Genomic DNA, 4,451 nt, shown 5'->3' on the forward strand with positions numbered 1-4,451 from the left:
CTTCAGCCTGGCAGCCAGGTGGGGCGAGAGGCAGGTGGCAGGGCGGCTGCAATGGGACATCGGGTAGAAGTGATGCAGGGGCCTCGCGGGGGCTCTCTGCGCTGGGGGGCTTGCTCCCAGCATGGGGCTGTCCCACCTGTCCCAGGAACATACACTGGGACCTGCCATGTGTGTGTGTGTGTGCGTGTGTGTACCACCTCCTGTGTGGAATCAGAACTACTCACCTGTGTGTCATAAGCTCTGTACTGGTACCAGCTCCTGGAGATTCTCCCTGCGCTGAAGCAGAAGCATGCGGATTTGAGCTCCATCCCACGGGTCGCCAGGGAGATGAGCATGGTGCCAGCAGACCGACAAGAGGGACAGGCATCCTACACACCCCCAGCAAGGCAGGGAAGAGCCAGGAATAGAACCCAGGAGTCCTGACTTCCAATCCCCTTCCCAACGACGCCCTCCTCCCCACAAAAAAGGCTACATTTCTGCTGGGAGATTCAAACAAGTAGCAAAGCCTCTGGTTGTCTGGGGTGAGTGAGCAGACAGACATCCTCTCCCCCGGCCTCCCGCAGTGTCTCTGCACTCCCCAGCCGCTGCCCACCAGAACCCTGCCGGCGCCTGCAGCGCCCGTGCCCACAAGCATGTTTATTTAAAACACAACCCAGAACACCTGCGGTGCCTTGCAAACTGCCGGGATTTATTCGCTTCTATGTCCGCCTACCTTTAACTTTTACAGCCCTGCTGGAGCGCATACCCAGCACCGTTACTAACGCCTGCCGCCCAGCGCGCCCATCCGTCACGCTGCCGCGGCTTGGGACAAGCTCGCAGGCCTGAGCCCCGGAGCAGGAGACGCAGCTTGGGAAGTCCTGAGGCAGAGCCCGAGAAGCCAGGCCCAGCAGCATCGGCCGCATCGGAGCGCGTTCACCCAGTGCTGCCTCACCCCCCGCTCCTGTACACAACCGCGGAGCGCCAGGCACCAATGCAGAGCGTGGGCACCTGGGCACTGGGACCAGCCCAGCATCCCTCGCCAGGAGGAGCACGCGAGCCTCGGGGACTGAGAGGGGAGAGCGCCCCCTGTTGAGTCACCCGCCCCGTTCCTTGCAGCACTGCACTGGGGCATTGGGGTCAGCACGGACTGAGAGGAAAGAGCACCCATGACAAAGGGGGGGATTGTCTTAGTGGTTTCCATGAACATTGTGCCTCCGTTTCCCCGTGTGTGGAGTGTGTAAGGAGGGGGTGGGAGAGGGGCTTCGCTGCTGTGACCTCGCCTAGCAGTCGGGACCCTGGACAACGGCCTGGAGATGGGGGACCCTAGTGACCGGGAGGCCCAGCCCAGCTTGGGAGCCAGCCGATTGTGGCCAATGGGAGGACAAAGGGCTGAGGAGAGAGGACCCCGGTGACCAGCCCGTGGGGAACAAAGGAGGGAAGAGAGGAGGCCCGGCAGCCTGTTTGCCTGGGACCAAAGACAAAAGCTGGAGGAGGGGCTGTGGGGAAGGTGCTACAGGATGATCGGCTGGAAGGAGGGGGCGTCTGGACTGGCTGGGACAGGTTCAGTTGCACGGTGCTGAGACGTGCCAGACCCAAGGGCCCTGAGAACGGCCTGTGCTGCGTTCAGACATTCAATAACCCCCCTGTCCTACACTGGCTGAGAGTCACTGCAAGCTAGAGAGCAGGGTGGCATTGCTTCCTCCGGGTGTGGAGGCCCCGGGGGGACAGCGTGAGGGGGCCCACGTGAGAGTCAGGCCTGCTGAGGGCTCAGAGAGGTATGGTTCCAGGAGGCGGGTGGGGCCCAGGGCTTAACCCCTGACAGAGAGAGCGTGACCCCCAAGAAGGGCTGTCACACTGACGGGGGTTCCTCCCAGGGACCCCCATAGGGAGCCGAGTGACTCTGAGACAGCCACCTCGCTCCCTGCAGCACAGCGCCCCCTAGCACAGCGCTAGGCGACACTGACTCCCCCCTCTGCTCAGCCCCACTGCCTGCAGCCCCCTGGGTTTTCCCCACAGATCCTGCAGCCAAGCCCAGAGCTGGTGCTGCTTTCGCTCCAGCGATCTTCACACAAGCCCGAACGACTCTGCCAGGAGCCAGTTGACCTAGCAGGTGAGTGACTCCGGCTCTAAACGCTGCCTGGGCCCTGGGTGTAACGACCCGGAATGACTCGTCAGGTGGCTAATTCTCAGATTGTTGCAAAGTCTCTATTTGCAGCAGTGCGTTTTAAAGTGCCCGCAGCTCCCTTGCGCCTCCCCAGAGCTGGTGGGTGGCAGAGGGCGCGGCCGGTCCCCAGCTCTGCCCTGCATACGTTAATGCAGCCACCACGTGAAGGAAACTGACGCACAACACTGACCTTCCCCTCCCCACTCAGGGCCAGCAGGACGCTCACTGCTGTGGCGGAGGGGCTGGCCTGTGCCCAGAGGTGATGGGGGACTCCAGCAGCATGCGGTGTGCCTGGGGGGAGGGAGAGCTGGAGATCAGCCCTGAATCACCCCCAAGCATTGTCCCTTCTCTGAGCATGTGCCACAATGTTAAGGTCACCTACCGAGCGCTTTGCACGGGCGCCCGGATGTAAAGGGGTATGCGCCTGGATGCGTGGCTAGCCATCAGTTTGTGGGGGTGTGTGTGCCTGGCCCGATGGCCGCGTGTCTCTCTCACTGGGTGTGTCAGTTGTGCATCTAATGTATGCTCTGAAACTGTGCTCCTCTCTGTGGGATCCGAGCACCTTCCAGCCGCGCATTAAGCAGCGAGACGATGTTTGTTCCCGTGGCCCCTCCCTGGAGGCAGGGCAGGGGCTGGGTTGGGTTTGGGGCTGGTTTTTATGGCCGTGGTGCTGCTGTTTGTTGGAGAAGGCCGGTCAGAGCAGAGCGCCTGGCACTGGGAACTGGAGGTGGGGAGGTTTGGGATGGACCTTAGTTCTTGTGTGGGGGGAGGGGGCAGATTCACACCAGTCTGGGACCAGCCCCCAAGAAAGCCACTGTCCCCTGAGCTGAACCCTGACAGTGAGAGTACCTCACCCACGGTCCCCATCTGGAGCTTTAGGGTCTTCTACATACCCCGGGCCTGGCCACCAGGCCCAGGAAGCCAAAGACCCAAGGCTCAATATCTATGGGAAGCCAGCGCAGAGCCGCCCAGAGAGCGTCACCCATGGACCCTGCTGCATGACAGCTCCAGGGTCCTCCTTGCTGGGACCAATTGGGGGTGGGAGCCTTCTACTGGAGGAGACACATGAGCACGGCTGTGGGGAGGGGAGGGGCGGCGCGGGAGCGGGCCCAGTGGATGTGGGAGTGACTGTGTTCACCTGGGCAAGCGTGCAGAAGAGCATGCTTGGGGGCCTGTGCGAAATGCAAGGGGGGGAATGTGCCTGGCATGGGGGATGAGTGTGCCTGGAGGATAGACAAGCATGTCAGAAGGTGTGCAAGTGTGCCCAGGGATGTGAGTGTGCATGGGGGATGTGCAAGTCTGTGGGCGAGCGTGCCTGGGGACGTGCGGGCAAGTGTGCCCTGGGGACATGCTGGAGAGAGGGTGAGCGTGCCTGGGGACATGCAGGCGAGGGTGCCCGGGGACGTGTGGGTGAGGGGCGAGGGTGCCTGGGGACGTGCGGGCGAGGGTGCCTGAGGACATTCAGGCAAGGGGCGAGGGTGCCTGGGGATGTGCAGGCAAGGGTGCCCGGGGACATGCGGGTGAGGGGCGAGGGTGCCCAGGGACATTTGGGCGAGGGGTGAGGATGCCCGGGGACGTGCGGCGAGGGGCAAGCGTGCCCTGGGACGTGCGGGCGAGTGTGCCAGGGGCACATGGAGCTGGATGGGTACTTGTATGTTAATATTAAAAGCCCTGTGATTTCCCAGGAAGGCGAGTGACGCCCGCGGTAATTGATGGGCTGTAAATCTCCCTGCTCCCCCCGACAGGAGCGGTGGGATATTTATGGTGGGCAGCCAGCTGCAATGCAGTTCAGTATTCCCGGCCTTTCCCCTTTGTGCCATTGGAGTCCGCGGGGCCTGGCCGCTCAGACACCCTTGGTCTGGCCTGGCCGGGGCTTCCCCACAAGCCCCCCCTCACCGCAGCCCAGAGAAGGACGGTGCCAATGCAGCGCCCCAGCCCCCGCCAGTGCCTGGCAAACCCGCCTAGTGCCCACCCGGGAGATGCCAGCTTCCCTAGGTGCTTTCCCAGGCAGCTGCCAGCCTGGGGGGGCAACATGGGGCCCCATCACTGGGGGAATGCTGATGCCCGTAGCCTCCCCCCATGCCCCAGCGGTGCCCATCCCATGCCAGCTGGCCAGGCTGTCCCATAGCTCCCTTCAGAGCCGTGGGGGAGGGGAGGCCGCTGCCCCCCTGGCCAGCCGCGGGGGAGGCCGGATGATGCTGGGCGAGGCTTGGAGGCGAGTCCCCCCGCCCGGCCCCAGCTGCAGCAGCGCTCTGAGCACAGGCGCTGACAGGTACCGTGCGGGGCGGGCGGGGGGAGCTGCCCGCTC

The sequence above is a fragment of the Malaclemys terrapin genome, chromosome 9, assembly GCF_027887155.1.
Source record: "Malaclemys terrapin pileata isolate rMalTer1 chromosome 9, rMalTer1.hap1, whole genome shotgun sequence".
Taxonomy (NCBI): domain Eukaryota; kingdom Metazoa; phylum Chordata; order Testudines; family Emydidae; genus Malaclemys; species Malaclemys terrapin.